This window comes from Crocuta crocuta, unplaced genomic scaffold (genome assembly GCF_008692635.1).
Source record: "Crocuta crocuta isolate KB4526 unplaced genomic scaffold, BGI_CrCroc_1.0 scaffold130, whole genome shotgun sequence".
NCBI classification, from domain to species: domain Eukaryota; kingdom Metazoa; phylum Chordata; class Mammalia; order Carnivora; family Hyaenidae; genus Crocuta; species Crocuta crocuta.
In genome coordinates, this window is record NW_027527920.1 from 14776854 (window position 1) to 14793352 (window position 16499).

Consider the following 16499-nt stretch of genomic DNA (forward strand, 5'->3'; position numbering starts at 1 on the left):
CTTTGAATTTTAGATGCGATAATGTTAGGCCCTTTCCTGCTTTAAAATTCTATCAAATATATTATATTAGTAACATTCAAATAACTACAGTAAAAAATAAAAACATTATGTAGTCAATAACATGTTATTTTTTTGTGCCTCTGTGTTTAATTATTAGAGTACATAATACATCAAAAATTGATTCTGTCTAATATGTGATTTGTATATACTGTAAAAAGATACTGGATTTTTTTCATTAAGTGCCACATAATGTTTTGGAAAACTGACAAGTTTCCTTTTTTCTGATTTTGACAAGATAATTCTTGCTATAGCCTTAGTAGTCTATGTTTACAAACTGTTTAAAACAAATGGTCAGACATTTGACATTTTCTTTTGCACTTTGGAACATAAGTTCTCCCTACTTCTAAAATATGAGGGTATCAAGAATAAAGCCCAAGTAATCTGTAAAAGATATAAATATTCCCTTTGACGGATCTTGACTGGATTTGGGTTATTAGTCTAGGGGTGTCTGGATTTTATCTTTGTCATACGATGAGTGGGGTGGCAGAAAGCTAGGATAGGACACTTAACTCGTAGACAAGCAAGCATACTTTGAGAAGCAGAGGTAAGAATCTAGGGAGAACAAAGATGCCAGAACAATAAAGAAGAAGAGAATAAATTTAAATTATATATAAATGGTATTATTGTGCATGAGGAAAAACTAAATTTTGAAAAATACTGACTTGGCAATGAAATTTTTCCCAGCAAAATTTGAGCAAGTTTGAGCAAAAATTTGTAAAGGAAAAGGCTGTTTATTTAGTACCTACTTTATGCAGGTAAAGTGCCCTTTAGCATGTATCATTAAACTATATTTCATACTGCTTTTTGTTTTAGTCATGGATTTTTCTAGGAGGTCATATTCTTTATTCTTGCCTGTTTTCTTTTTATACAGAAATTAAAAGCCTAACAAATAAGTTTTTTAAAAAAATCTAACGGTGGGGGTACCTGAGTTGTTCTGTCAGTTAAACGTCTAGTTTTTGATCTTGCTCACATCACGATCTCATGGTTTGTGAGATCGAGCCCTGCATTCGGCTCAGAGCCTGCTTGGGATTCTGTCTCTTCCTCTCTCCGCCCCTTCCCCTTATTCTGTCTGTCTCTCAAAATAAATAAAACTTAAAAAAGAATTTGAAGGGACACTGGGTATTTGAATTACTTCCTGAATCATAAGAAAAAACAAGAGCTGTGTTGTATTCATGTTAATTTTGTATTTAAAAAGCTAAATTGAGAGCCGATGATTGCTCTGAGTTTAGCTTCATAGACATGATTTCAACATGAAATATTTTTATTTTACATGTTTTTAAGCACTAATTAGGCTTTATGTGGAAGAGATGGAATGAGGGAATGAAGAGGAAATGAAAGAGTATAAAAGTATGTTTCTGGGGAACCAGGTTGGCTCAGTTGGTGGAGTATTCGACTCAATCTCAGGGTTATGAGTTCAAGCACCACATTGGGTGTGGAGCCTATTTAGAATAGAATAAAATAGAATAGAGCAGAATAGAATAGAATTTACTAAAACAAAAGTACTTTGGGACGCCTGGGTGGTTCAGTCGGTTTGGCTCAAATCATGATCTTGGAGTTTGTGGGTTTGGGCCCCTGTATCAGGCTCTGTGCTCACAGCTCAGAGCCTGGAGCCTGCTTCAGATTCTGTGTTTCCCTCTCTCCCTCTCTGCCCTCCGGCACCCCCACCCCCACACTCTGTCTCTCAAAAGTGAATAAACATTAAAAAAATTTTTATGAAAAAGTACTTTTCTGACTCTTTTTAATTCTTTTGATACCTCATTATCTCTAAAAGTTCATCAAAAACAGGTTTTGTATCTGATGGCATATTCAATGTCTGATTTTCTAGAGTTGGTGATCTTAGGCAGTAAATGTCAGAAATTAAGTGTATTTTAGTGGTAGAAAAAACCATCTTTTTCCTCAGTTGTAAATTATATTTCATACTAAAATATTGCACGTGCCGTTGGGTTTTATATAAGTATTCCAGCTTAGATTTAATTTGGATTCATATACCTTCTTTTTTTTTTTTTTTTTAATTTCATCAAGTGATTAAACCCCATGTAAGTTGTTGTCCTGTTTCTTAAAAGTGTAGCAAGGATTTTATATGACTAAAAGTTATTTATTTATTTTTAAATGTTTATTTATTTAGAGAGAACAAGAGAGTGAGAGATCATGCGCACATGCAAGTGGGGGAAGGGCAAAGAGAGAGAGAGAGAGAGAGAGAGAGAGAGAATCCCAAGCAGGCTCTGTGCTGTCAGCGGGAAGCCCAACATGGGGCTCAATCCCAAGAACAATTAGATCATAACTTGATTCGAAATCATGAAATCATGACCTGAGCTGAAATCAAGATTTGGATGAGCCACGCAGGCACCTGTAAAGGTTATTTAAGTGTTTATCCTGTTTCATTATACTTGAAAATCTTTTATGTAACAGTTAAATGGGTATGTTTGGTTTATTTGTTTTATGCTTGTTTGAATTGTGTTATAAGCATCAGTGAAATCTTACAGAGTTGTGTGATACTTTTAAACTGTAACTGTGTTTGAAAATTCTTTGATAATTACATGTATAGTTTCTTCTTGAAAAACTTCTGAATACTTGATTTCCCCACTTGTATCATACGTATCTTTTCTAACTTCAAGTCTTTCTTTGCTTTTTTGGGTTGACAGATATTTTTAATACTTGTGCATAGGAATAAAATCAAGTTGTTCTTTTGTGCGTGTCTCTGAAATCTGAAATTATAAGCACTCTGAACTCGTTCTAAAACAGTCTGTACCAGGAGAATAATGCTGAACCAACAAATCAAATATAAACAAAAAGTCTAGCATATCTAGAATCTTGGATATGTTGGTGTGGGACAAATAGTTCTGTTATGGAATTTTGATCTCTGGTGTCAGTGAACAAATATATTGTGTATTTTTTTGTTGTTTAAGTTTATTTGAGCTATAAGAGATGTTTCTATAGTTTTAATATGCTATAATTTACTAAGTCCACTATCATATTTTAAGTGTCTAATGTATTTCAGGCACTTTAGTAGTTGATAGTAATAGAGTAACTCAACAAGACAGATCCTTGCTGGTGAGGAGTTTATGAATTCATGAGATGGGCAAGTATTGGATTGGGAATGACAGCTGTGATAAATGTTAAGAAAGGAATGTTCAGGAGCACCTGGGTGACTCAGTCGGTTAAGTGTTCGACTTCGGCTCAGGTCATGATTTCACGGTTCGTGGTTTCGAGCCCCGTGTCAGGCTCTGTGCTGACAGCTAACTCAGAGCCTGGAGCCTTTTTCAGATTCTGTGTCTCCCTCTCTCCCTACCCCCTCCCCCACCGCCGCTCATGCTGTGTCTCTCTCTCAGAAATAAATAAAAAAACATTAAAAAAAAAAGTATGAGGAAGTCTAACAGAGTTATGAAGTAAAATTGGTGCCTAACATTATGTAAATTTTAGGTATACAACATTATGATTGTTACCTTATTATGTGTTACCTTTGGTAACCACCAGTCTGTTCTCTGTAACTGTGAATTTGTTTTTGTTTTGTTTTGCTTTATTTTTTAGATTCCACATATAAGTGAAATCATATGGTACTTGTCTTTCCCTGACTCATTTCACTTAGCACAGTACCTTCAAGTTCTATCCATGCATGTTGTTGCAGATGGCATGATTTCCTTATTTATTGCCAAGTATAGTATTCCATTGCATATGTATACCATTCATCCATCAGTGGACACTTAGGTTTTTCATAAGTGTGGCTATCATAAATAATACATCAGTGAACATGGGGTGCAGTACCTTTTTGAAATAATGGTTTTGTATTTGTTAGATAAATATACAGAAATTGAATAGTTGGATCATATTTTTAATTTTTTGATGAATCTTCATACTGTTTTTCGTAGTGGCTGTAACCAGTTTATATTGCCACCAACAGTGCATAATAGTTCCCTTTTCTCCACATCCTCTCTAACACTTCTTTATATCTTGCTTTTTTGATAATAGACATTCTATTAGACAGGTGTGAAGTGATAGCCCATTGTGGTTTTGGTTTGTAATTCCCTGATAATTAGTGATGCTGAACATGTTTTCATGTGCCTGTTGGCCATCTGTATGTCTTTGGGAAAATATCTATTCAGGTCTACTGCTCATTTTTAAATCAGGCTGTTGTTTTAATCAGGCTGTTTTGTTGTTTAGTTGTATGAGGTCTTAATATATGCCATATGTAAACCTTCTGTTGGATACATGATTTACAGAAGTCTTTTCCCGTTCAGTAGTTTGCCTTTTTGTTTTATTGATGGTTTTTTGAGGGTTTTTGTTTTTTTGTTTTTTTGCTGTGCCGAAGTTTTTTTAGTTTGATGTAGTCTCATTTATTTTTGTTTCCCTTGCCTTTGGAGTCAGAGCCAAAACAAATACTGCTAAGAGCAATATCAAAGAACTTACCACCTTTGTTTTCTTCTAGGAATTTTATGTTTTTAGTTCTTAAATTCAAATCTCCAGTCCATTTTGAGGGTTTTTTTGGTGTGTGTCTGGCTTATGGAAATGATCCCGTTTCATTCTTTTGCATGTATCTGTCCAATTTTCCTTTATTGAAGAGATTGTTCTTTCCCTATTTTATGTTCTTGGGTCTTTCATATAAATTAATTGACTATATATGTGTGGGCTTATTTTTGGGCTTTGTATTCTGTTTCATTGATCTGTGTGTCTGTTTTTATGTGAGTACCATACTGTTTTGATTACTATACCTTTGTAATAGTTTGAAGTCAAGGAATGCCGTTCCTCCAATTTTGTTCTTTCTCAAGATAGCTTTGGCTCTTTGGAATCTTTTATGATTCTTTATTTGTTCTGGCTCTGTGAAAAATGGCATTGAGATTTTTTATAAGGATTGCTTAGAATCTGTAGATGTCTTTGTATAACATAGACATTTTAACTGTTAATTCTTACATTTCATGATCATGGAGTATCTTTGCATTTATTTGTGTCTTCTACAGTTTTTTAGAATCAGTATCTTCTAGTTTTCAGTGTACTAGTCTTGCACCTCCTTAGTTAAATTTAATCCTAAATATTTTATTCTTTTTGGTGCTTTTGTAAACAGAGATTTTCTTTATTTTAGAGGGAGAGAGACTGTGTGACCAGGGGAGACGGGCAGTGGAGAGAGAATCTCATAGGTTCCATGCTGAGCACACGTAGGACTAGGTCCCACTATCCTGAGATCATGACCTGAGCTGAAATCAAGAGTCAGACGCTCCATGGACTGAGCCACCCAGATGTCCCAATGGGATTGTTTTCTTATATTTGTCTTTGATAGTTTGTTATTAGCACATAGAAATGCAACAAATTTCTTTATATTGGTTTTGTATTCTGCAACTTAACTCAGTTTTTTAGTTTAGTTTTTTGGTGGCATCTTGAGGGTTTTCTATATATAGTATCGTGTCATTTACAAATAGTTACAGTTTTACATTTTCCTTTTCAATTTGGATTCTTTTTGTTTGTTTCTTTTTTTTTTTTTTGTCTGATAGCTGAGGCTAGGAATTTTGAGTACTCTGTTGAATAAAAGTGGTGAGAGTAGACATCCTTGTCTTGTTCTTGATCTAAGGAAAAGCTTTTGGCTTTAAATATTTCCTTTTTGAGAGAGAGAGAGAGAGAGAGAGAGAGAGAGAGACAGAGTGTGAGCAGGGGAGGGACAGGGAGAGAGGGGGACACAGAATCCAAAGCAGTCTCCAGGCTCCAAGCTCCAAGCTGTCAGCACAGAGCCCAAGGTGGGGCCCGAACTCATGAAGTGTAAGATCATGACCTGAGCCAAAGTCAGACTTAGGTTTCTTTTCATTGAGTATGATGTTAGTTGAGAGTTTATCATATATGGCTTTCACTATATTTCACTGCATTTCCTCTATACCCATTTCGTTGAGAGTTTTTATTCTAGATGGATGTTGAGCTTTGTTAAATGGTTTTTCTGTATCTATTGAGATGACCATATGATTTTTATCCTTAATGTTTTTTTTAAAAATTTTTTTTAATGTTTTTTTATTTATTTCTAGGAGAAAGAGAGAGACAGCGTGAGCAGGGGAGGGTCAGAGAGAGAGGGAGTCACAGACTGAAACAGGCTCCAGGCTCTGAGCTGGCAGTCAGCACAGAGCCCCATGCGGCGCTCGAACCCACGAACCGCGAGATCATGACCCAAGTGAAAGTCAGACGCTTAACCGACTAAGCCACCCAGGCGCCCCTATCCTTAATGTTTTTAATCTAGTGTTTCATGTTGATCAATTTCCTTATGTTGATCCATCCTTGCATTTCCTGGAATAAATCTCACTTGATCACAGTGTATGATCCTTTATTTTTATTTATTTTTTTTAAAGTTTATTTATTTTTGAGAGAGAGCATGCAAGTGGGAGAGGAACAGTGAGAGAGAATGAGAGCGAGAGCGAGCGAGAGAAAATCCCAAGTAGGCTCTGACCGTAAGCACAGAGCCCAGTAATGGGCTTGAACTCAGGAACCGTGAGATTGTGACTAGAGCTGAAACCTGGTCATATGCTTAACCGACTGAGCCACCGAGGTGCCCCAGTGTGTGATTCTTTATATGTATTGTTGAATTCAGTTTGCTAATACTCTGTTGAGGATTTTTGCATCTGTATTCATCAAGGTTGTTGGCCTGTGATTTTTCTTTTTTCTTTGGTGGTCTTGTCTGGTTTTGTTGTCTGCGTAATGCTGGCCTTGTAAAGTGAGTTTGGAAGTATTTCTTCCTTTTATATTTTTTGGAAAGAGTTTGAGAAGGATAGGTATTAAATCTTCTTTGAATGTTTGATAGAATTCACCAGTGAATCTGTCTGGTCCTAGACGTTTTTGATTACTGATTCACTTTCTTTGCTAGTATTTGATATATTCAGATTTTTCTTTTTCTTCATGGTTTAGTCTTGGAAGGTTGTATGTTTTAGGAATTTATCCATTTTTTTCCCTAGGTTGTCCAATTTATTGGTATATAATTTTGTGTATTATTCTCTTATGATCCTTTGTATTTTTGTAGTATCAGTTGTAACTTCTTTTTCATTTCTGATTTGAATCTTCTTTTTTTTTCTTGATGAGTCCAGCTAAAGGTTTGTTTGCTTTTTCAAAGAACTAGCTGTTTGTTTCACTGAACTTCTGTATTGTCTTTTCCATCTCTATTTCATTGATTTCTGTTTTGATCTTAATTATTTCTTACCTTCTCATAACTTTGAGGAGGATGCAATCCTAAGATCAAGAGTTGCACGCTCTACTGACTGAACCAGCAGGGATCTCTTCCTAGCCCCTTTTGTAAAATAGCATCCTTCTTTCCTTTTACTATTCTCTTTTTTCTTATTTGTTTTTCATCATATCACTTGTCAGTATAAGACCTTCTTTCTTTCTTCCCATGCTACCTCCCTTCCTGCTCATTAACCATGTGTAAACTATAACGTGTTCTGTGAATTGTGTTGTTCATGCCTACATCTTCCAGCTTAGCACTGTGCTCACCCCAGTAAGTGCTCAGTAAATAATTATGGAATGAAGGAATAGCATCAAGAATCAAGCTCATGATGCTGGCACTTTCTTTGTATGTATACTGCCAGTCTTGATCCCTTTCTTTTATGCCCTTCCATTGACACATGTTTCTTTTCAGTATAACAGTATCACTCATTATGCTTTTTAAACAAATGTTTACTTATTTATTTTGAGGGGGTTAGTAGAGAGAGAGAGAAAGAGAGAATTCCAGGCAGGCTCCATGCTGTCAGTATAGAGCCCAGTATGGGCTCGATCTCATGACTGTAATATCATCACCTGAGCCGATACCAAGAGTTTGACACTCAACTGACTGAGTCACACAGGCTCCCCTGATTATGTTTTTTAAGTCATTCTTTCACTAGGAAAATGTCCTATATTTTGCCATTTTGGAGCTCTCTCATATATCCTACATAGGGGATTGTAGCTTGATATAGTAGAATTGTCATTGGTTGGCTAATTGAAGAATTTGGTTCAGATACAAGCTCTATTTTTATTTGTGTGGTCTCTTTGTGAAATTAATAAATTTAGGTGATCCTTATGATTTTATACATTTGATTTATATTAAATATCTGAATAATTGAAGTCTCACTCTGAAATTCTGTCATTGTTTTAGTGGTTTATACATGCATGCCTTGGAGATATTGAAGGTTTGGTTCCAGACCACTGCAGTAAAGCGAATATTGCAATTAAGCAAGTGAAATGAATTTTTTGGTTTCCGAGTGCATACAAAAGTTATGTTTACACTATACTGTAGTCTGCTCAATGTGCAGTAAAATTGCCTAAAAAAACAAATGTACGTATCTTCACTAAAAAATAGTTTATTGCTAAGAAATTCTAAATGCATCAGTATGAGCTCTCAGCAAGTTGTAATCACTGATCACACATCACCATTACAAATATAATAATAATGAAAAAGTTAGAAATATTGTGAGAATTACCAAAATGTGATACAGAGATATAAAGTGAGCAAAAGCTGTTGGAAAAATAGCACCAGTAGACTTTTTGGATGTAAAGACCTTCAGTTTGTAAAAAACATAGTTGTAAAACATAATAGAGTGAAGCACAGTAAAATGAAGTATGCCTGGGGGCACCTGGCTGGCTCAGTTGATAGAGCATACGACTCTTGATCTTGGGGTTGTGAGCTCAGGCCCTCCTTTGTCTGTAGAGATTGCTTAGAAATGAAATCTTAAGAATATGAGGTATGCCTGTATCTAACAGTTTTGTTGGCCAGTTGTTTGGTTAAAGTAGTTGCATAAAGTCAGAAAGTGTTTACAGAAACTTTCTTATCTTCCTCAGTAGATAAATTTACTTCTTTTCAAGTAATGTAAAATATGCGTAGTTTTGTGTTCTGTAATCATGGCATTATGGTAGATTGCCTCTTCTTTGTATGGGAAAGACTTACACTAATGATCTATATTTGCCTTCTTACACAGGATAAAGTTACTCATTTTAACTCAAGTTTTAGTTTCACTTTTATCTTCATTGACAATTTTCATGTATATATTTTTACTTATTTAAGGTAATTGATCTACCTGAGGATCAACAGATAAGCCTGAAACTATGTCATTCAGACCATATAGCTCTAGAATTTTGGGGGTGGTTTCCTCAGGTACTCCCAGTAGGGTGCCTGTGGGCTAATTATGCTTTTTCCCCTTCTGTTAACGCGTTCTATTTTATTTTTTAAAAATACACATACACACACACACGCATATACACACACACATAGGTTTTTTAAAGATCATTTGAAAAAAGGACTTTATATACTGGCTTTTTAAAGATCATTTGACAAAAAGGGCTTCTGTATTTCAAAAAGTGCATCAGTTGGGGCGCCTGGGTGGCTCAGTCCAGTCGCGTAAGCATCCGACTTCAGCTCAGGTCATGAACTCATGGTTCAAGGGTTAGAACCCTGGGTCAGGCTCTGTGCTGACAGCTAGTTCAGAGCCTGGAGACTGCTTCAGATTCTGTATCTCCCTCTGTCTCTGACCCTCCCCTGCGTGCATGTTCTCTCTCTCTCTCAGAAATAAATAAAAAACATTAAGAAAAACGAAAAATTTAAAAAATGCATCAGTGGAAGTAAACTGGATATTTGACTCAGAGTGATATATTAATGTTGGCAGCTTGTCTTAAAAAATAATTTGGATGGAGACTCTTTCAAGGGTCTTTATTAAGAATAAAGTGAATGTTGGGGCACCTCAATGGCTCAGTTATTTGAGTGTGTGACTCTTGATTTTGGCCTTGGTCATACTCTTGGTTTTGGCCTTGGTCATGATCTCATGATTTGTGAGATTGAGCCCTGCGTTAGGCTCTGCACTGACAGTATGGAGCCTGCTTGGGATTCTCTCTCTGCCTCTCTCTCTGCCCTTCCCCTGCTTATATGTTCACTCTCTTTCTCTCAAAATAAACATAAAAAACAAAAAAGAATAAAGTGAATGTTAAGAGAAAGATTATGGGGCACATGGGTGGCTCAGTCAGTTAAGTGTCTGACTCTTGATTTTGGCTCAGGTCATGATCTCATGATTTATGGGAATGAGCCTCATGTCAGGCTCTGGGCTGATAGTGAGGAGCCTGCTTGGGCTTCACTCTCTAACCGTCCCCCCCTCCCCCCGCGCTTGAGTGCATGTGCTCTCTTTTGTGGATGTGCTTGCTCCTCTTCTCAAAATAAATTTAAAAAAATAACAAAAAAGAGATACAACCAGAGACATCAGGGATGTCCTATTAGGAAGTACAGTTTTATTTCTAGGAGTCATTGAGCCAGGTCTACCATAGATATGTTTCATTTAGACATGATAGCCCTCTGTTCTTGATTAAAAGTCCTGGTCCCTGGGGCTGTTGGATTACATGGACATACTTTTCTTTTAATTTTTAGTTTTTTAATTTGTTAAAAGTTTATTGCTTTGAGAGAGAGTAGAGAGAGAAAGAGAGAGGAGAGAGATAATCCCAAGCAGGCTCCACATTGTCAGTGCAGAGCCTAATGCAGGGCTCAGTCCCTCGAACCATGAAATCATGACCTGAGCTGAACACTTACTTCATTGACTGAACCACCCAGGTGCCCCTACACTGACATACTCTTAAGCAAGTTTTTGCTTTTAGGTTTCTTCTCTGTGTTGTTATGGTACTTCATTAGTTGAGGCTTTTTGTCTTAATATGACTTCAGTTCAAGGAATGTACCTTTTATCCATTGTTGTTTTCTTCTGAGAATCAGGGCCATACTCTCTTTAGCCAAAATAGCAATTGTATAGAAAAAGGTAGCTTCTTTTTACTCAGTATTCTTAATGTTCTAACTGTTGTAATCTACAGGAAAAATACTTCTCTGTATAGAGATGTAGAAGGTACAACACCTTCCAGAAACTTTTATAGAATTGTATCCTAAACAAAATTTATTTTGTTGTTTTGCACCTAAGATGATTCTGGTACCTCTATTTATTTGGTTTATAGAGTGCTTTTCTAAAGCCTAGAAAGGAAAGCCAGCTATTATTACCAATTATATCTTCAAAGCAGTGAAGGTAGAGAATTGAAATCTGTTAATGTTTTTCCAAATTACTGTCATTTGTTAACTGATTTTGCCCTCCTGTAATTTTACTCCATTCTTTACATTTTTACTGTAAGAGGAAAGTCAAGAAAGAATTCCAGTGGAACTACTATAATTAAGATGAGAGAGAAAGTACTGTTGATCTGTAGAATCAATATAGCAGTTCAATCTAAGGGTAGAACAACATCCCAAGTGCAGATAATGTTCTCTATACAGAGATTTATATACAGATATTTCTCAAAGAAAACTTAAAAGTGTATACTTCTTCCTCATTTTTTGTTTTTTTAAATTTTTTCCTCATTTTTTAAATTTAAAGTTTATCTTGATGATAGTGTGCTATAATAAGAAGAAAACTAAACTTACTGAAAGAAACAGTAAAAGGGGACAGAGTTTAGCCTAAGTCTTGAAAGTGGCTTAAGCATTAATAAAGAAAATTTTTTATGGTGGTATTATAAAATATAATATTCAGTGAAAGTTAAGTAATATTATATTTTTCTCTCATCTTATTTGTTCAGATCTGTTCAGGTTTTAAAAGATGATTTCTTTGCAGAGACTGATAATATTACATTAAGACCACTACAGCACTCAGCATGTATTATTTTGATTTTTTAAGTGTTTATTTATATTTTGAGAGGGAGAGAATGTGAGCAGGGAAGGGGCAGAGAGAGGGGAAGACACAGTATCTGAAGCAGGCTCCAGGCTTCGAGCTGTCAACACAGAGCCTCACATGGGGCCCAAACCCACGAACTGTGAGATTATGACCTGAACCAAAGTCAGATGCTTAACCAATTGAGCTACCCAGTTGCCCCTAGCTTGACTTTTTAAATCATATGTTTGGGATGCATTTATTATGGTGTAGTGGAAAGAGCAAGATGCAGCAGCCAAATATTGGAGTTCTAGTCCTAATTGTAGTCTAGTGACCCTTTGATAAAAGAATTCATCGTGTTTCCTTTGCAATGTTACTGTGAGGATAAGATGTAGGAATATATGTAAAAGTGCTGTGAAAATCATAAATGTATATACATTTGGGAAAATGTAATAATCTCATTATTACCAGTGTAATATCACTATCTCAATCAGTTCTTTTGGGGCTCTTATCACTAATTAGGATATCGTTAGCTACACAATTTTATTTCATACACTAGCTCTTTGGAATACAAAGATTTAAAATTTTACTTATTTTTATTGTGGTACAATAACATAATTATTGTAACCATTTTTTTATTACATTTTTTTTTAATGTTTATTTTTGAGAGAGAGATAGAGACATTGTGAATGGGGGAGGGGCAGAGAGAGAGGAGACACAGAATCCAAAGCAGGCTCCAGGCTGTGAGTTGTCAGCACAGAGCCTGAAGGGGCTCCCAAACCCACAAGCTGCGAGATCAAGACCTGAGCCACAGTTGGATGCTTAACCAACTGGGCCACTCAGGCGCCCCACAAAACCATTTTTAAATGTACACAGTTCAGTGGCATTAAGTACATTCATAGTGTTGTGCACCTACCACCACTATCCCTTTTCAGAGCTTTTTCATCTTCTCAAACAGAAACTCTGTAGCCATCAAACAATGATTCCCCTCTGCCTTCTCATCAGTGACTGATAACCTCTTTTCTGCCTGCTGTGTGTATGAATTTACCTCTTCTGGGTACCTCATGTAAATGGAATCATGCCATCTTTGTCCTTTTGTGTCTTACTGACTTAGCAAAGTGCTTTCAAGATTCAACCATGTTGTAGCGTGTATCAGAGCTTCATTTCTCTTTAAAGCTGAATAATCCACTGTGTATTTATACCACTATTACATATACTTATTAAATCCATCTGTTGATGGGCATTTGGGTTGTTTCCATGTTTTGCTACTGTGAATAATGCACTATACAGTGGTGTACAAGAATCTGTTCAAGTTCCCAATTTTAAGTTTTTTCAAGTCCCCAGTTTTAAGTTTTTTGACTATATACCTTGAAGAAGAATTGCTAGGTCATATAATTCTATGAACTTCTGATGAACCATTAAACTTTTTCCAGAGTACAATGATTTTTTATAAGGCAGTGTTCCCTGTCGTTTCTCTGGCCTTTGAGCCAAAAGTTTAAACAAGTAAAAGCAGGTTTTCAGATTGTTTTTTATTCATGGCTTGTTGAGAAACTGAGAAAGTCGAATGTAGTTAGCTAATTATTATTATTTTGTATTATGTTCAATACAAAGGTGGCAAAGAATTTATAATTCATAGAAATATTAAAATAGCATAAAGTTATATATTAAACAGATGTTAAAGTTAAGATATTAGAATTCAGTGGCTTAATTAATGGAATAAATTACGCCCAGCTTCTGATTATTCATTTGTAGTTCATCTGTTTTATAGATTGTAGCAGACTTATTTCAGTTTGGCTTCTTTCTACCATTTGCGTGCCTTCCAGGATCACCATCATTTCATTCCCTCTTTTGTTGATGTACACTTTATTTTTCAAAATATGTATGTATTTATTTATTTATAGGGGAGTGTGCATGTGTACACGTGTACATGCAAGTGGGGAGGGGCAGAGAGAGAGAGGGAGAGAGAAAATCCCAAGCAGGTTTCTGTACTGTCAGCACAGAGCTCAACATGGGGCTTGATCTCACGAACCATGAGATCATGACCTGATTATGCATGGATAATTGAGGACTGATTTTATATATAATTTAGTCTAATTTAAATCAACATAGAGAAAATGTTTTATACATGTGAGATGATTTTCTTACGCTTTCAGTATCAGGGTTGGAAGGGACCTACTTTAAATGTTCTTAAGTTTTCTGTATTATAACATCCCTCTAGGTTTGCTGTGTGCTTAGACATTTTAATGTCTAATGATGTAAAACTACTTTTTTAGGGTTAGAGAGTGTAGCATAGATTGTACTTACATTGAACTTAAATGTCTTTCTGAAGCTTACACCCCCCCCTTTTTTTTGCATATAGAATATACTCTTGTTTATAATGGTTTTAGAGCATAATAGTTTTGCTGAATAATAAATCCTGAATGATAAATATACTAAGCCCTTGGACATTTAGTGTTTTAGTCTCTTTAACAAAGGTGCTTGTTTTCAGATAGTATTTTTGTACGGTGAATTAAAAAAATATACAATGATAAGTTAATGGTTTTTCAGAATACTGTGATCCTTTAAAAATAATGTATATATTTACACCTGCATATATGATCAAGAATTTCCTGTCAGCAAAATAATTTTATGAAAAGATAGAATGTACAGCAAGAATTCAGGCAGGAATCCTGTTTGTTCAGGATAGTCTATTTTTAACTTTGTAGTTTCCATTTAGAAGATGTGTTTGGCTTTGTTGATTACTTGGGGCAGGAGATTGAAAGCTTAAGGCTTTAGGGTTGCTTTTCCTAGTCTGGAGTCCTTGAAACAGCACCTGGGAAGCTTTAGGAGTGTTTTGGTGAGAGTTTTAGGCAAGTAAAAAAAATGAGTACAGCCTCAGAATAAAAGAATGCCATGATTGACATGAAATTAGGCAAGTATAAAGGTGAAAAAAGGACACACTTTCTGAAGCTAATATATATACCGTGTTGACCCTTATTTACTTGAAAAAGGAGTTTTTTTCTTTGAATCAATTTTATTGAGGTATAACTTACTTTTTTTTTTTTTTAGTATACGTGCTGCCAAAATGAGCACAAAGTATAAATTACATAAAATAAAATACACAGTTGATCCTTGAACAGTGGATTTCTGACACAGAACCGTGTACAACTTTGACTCCCCCAAAACTTAGCCTAATGTTGACTGGAAGCCTTGCTGATTATATATATAGTTGATGAACACATATTTTGTACGTCATGTGTATTATATACTGTATTCTTAAAAAAAGCTAGAGAAAAAATGTTATTAAGAGTACTGTACTATATTTGTGGAAAAAATTCCATGTATAAGTGGATCCATGCCCTTCAAACTCATGTTGTTCAAAGGTCAACTGTATGCATTTCATGTGTATAATGTGAGTTAGGTTTTGACAAATGTTTATACTTGTGTAACTGCCATTCAAATTAAGATATAGAATATGTCCATCGTAGCAAAAGATTCCTTCATCTGCCTTTGTTCTTAGTCTTTCTTTACCCCAGGCAACCACCAGTCTGCTTTCTATATAGATAGCTTTTTGCCTATTCTAGAATTACATATATATGGACTTATATATATTCTTTTATGTCTTCACAAAAGTGCATATTTTTAGTAGTTTGATATTTTTTGTTGCTGAGTAGTTTGCCATTATATGAATAAGCCACGGTCTTTATCTCTTTACTGGTTAATAGACATTTGGGTTATCTCTGGTTTTTGTCTATTATGAGTAAAACTGCTATAGGCATTTGTTTCCAATTTGGTTTTTTTCTTTAAAAAAATTTTTTAATGTCTTTATTGTAGTTTGAGAGAGAGAGAGAGACAGAGTGACCTGGGCCGGGGCAGAGAGAGCGAGAGGGAGACACAGAATCTGAAGCAAGCTCCAGGCTCTGAGCTGTCAACACAGAGCCTGACACGGGGCTTGTACCTACGGACTGTGAGATCATGACCTTAGCTGAAGTCGGATGCTTCACCGACTGAGCCACCCACATGCCCTGTGTCCAGTTTGTTTTTATGGACTTTGTCTTTCATTTCACTTAGATAGAATTGTGGGTCAGAGGGTTTTCATATGTTTAACTTAAAAAAAGCTACCAGTTTTCCAAAATGATTTCACCATTTTGTTCTTCTACCAGCCATGTGTGAGAGTTCCAGTTATTCCATATCCTACTAACATTTGGGGGTTGCTAATTGAATACATTAGTTCAGATTCATTGAGTAGAAATTGTGCTACGTGCAGACTTTTATGACAGTTATAAAAGAAACTTGATGCACTTTTAAGAGTTTGGTAATGATAGCTAATTAGTTGCCATTTATTGTACATCTCTTATGTGCCAGGTACTGTGTTAATGACGTTATATTTGTTATAAGCTGTAACCCTTAAGAAAGTTTTACAGGATAGAATGTATTATCATCATTTAACAGACTGGAATCCTGGGCTAGTAGATTTTAGACATAATATTTGATTCAAGTTTGATTCACCCCTAGATTTCTTTATTTTCACCTCAATATTTTAGTCTTTCTCATTACTCTGTAAAGACAATTAAGAATGAGTATGATTTCAGCTAATATCATGGTCTTTTGGGCTTCTCAAATTGAACTGAGGAAGGTCTAATGACAATTAGAAGGATTAGAAGTCCCAGGGAAAAATTATAGGAATTGAAAGCTCTGTGTTCGCGCGTGTGTGTGTGTGTGTGTGCATGCGTACGCATGTGTATGTGTAAGAGAAAGAGCATGCATACTTGCTTTTCTAAAGAAGAGTCATTAGTATAGGTGCCGGTTTTTAATGTATTATTTGAGTTGTGAAAAGTAGGGGAAATCGGCAGCACTGTAAAATTACTA

At 35.5% G+C, this 16499-nt stretch overlaps 1 protein-coding gene across 1 annotated transcript in view; it reads left to right on the forward strand.

The window, feature by feature from the left end:
- Positions 1-16499, forward strand: part of ADAM10 (ADAM metallopeptidase domain 10) — a 132503-nt gene that overhangs the window by 41852 nt on the left and 74152 nt on the right. The window lies entirely within an intron of this gene.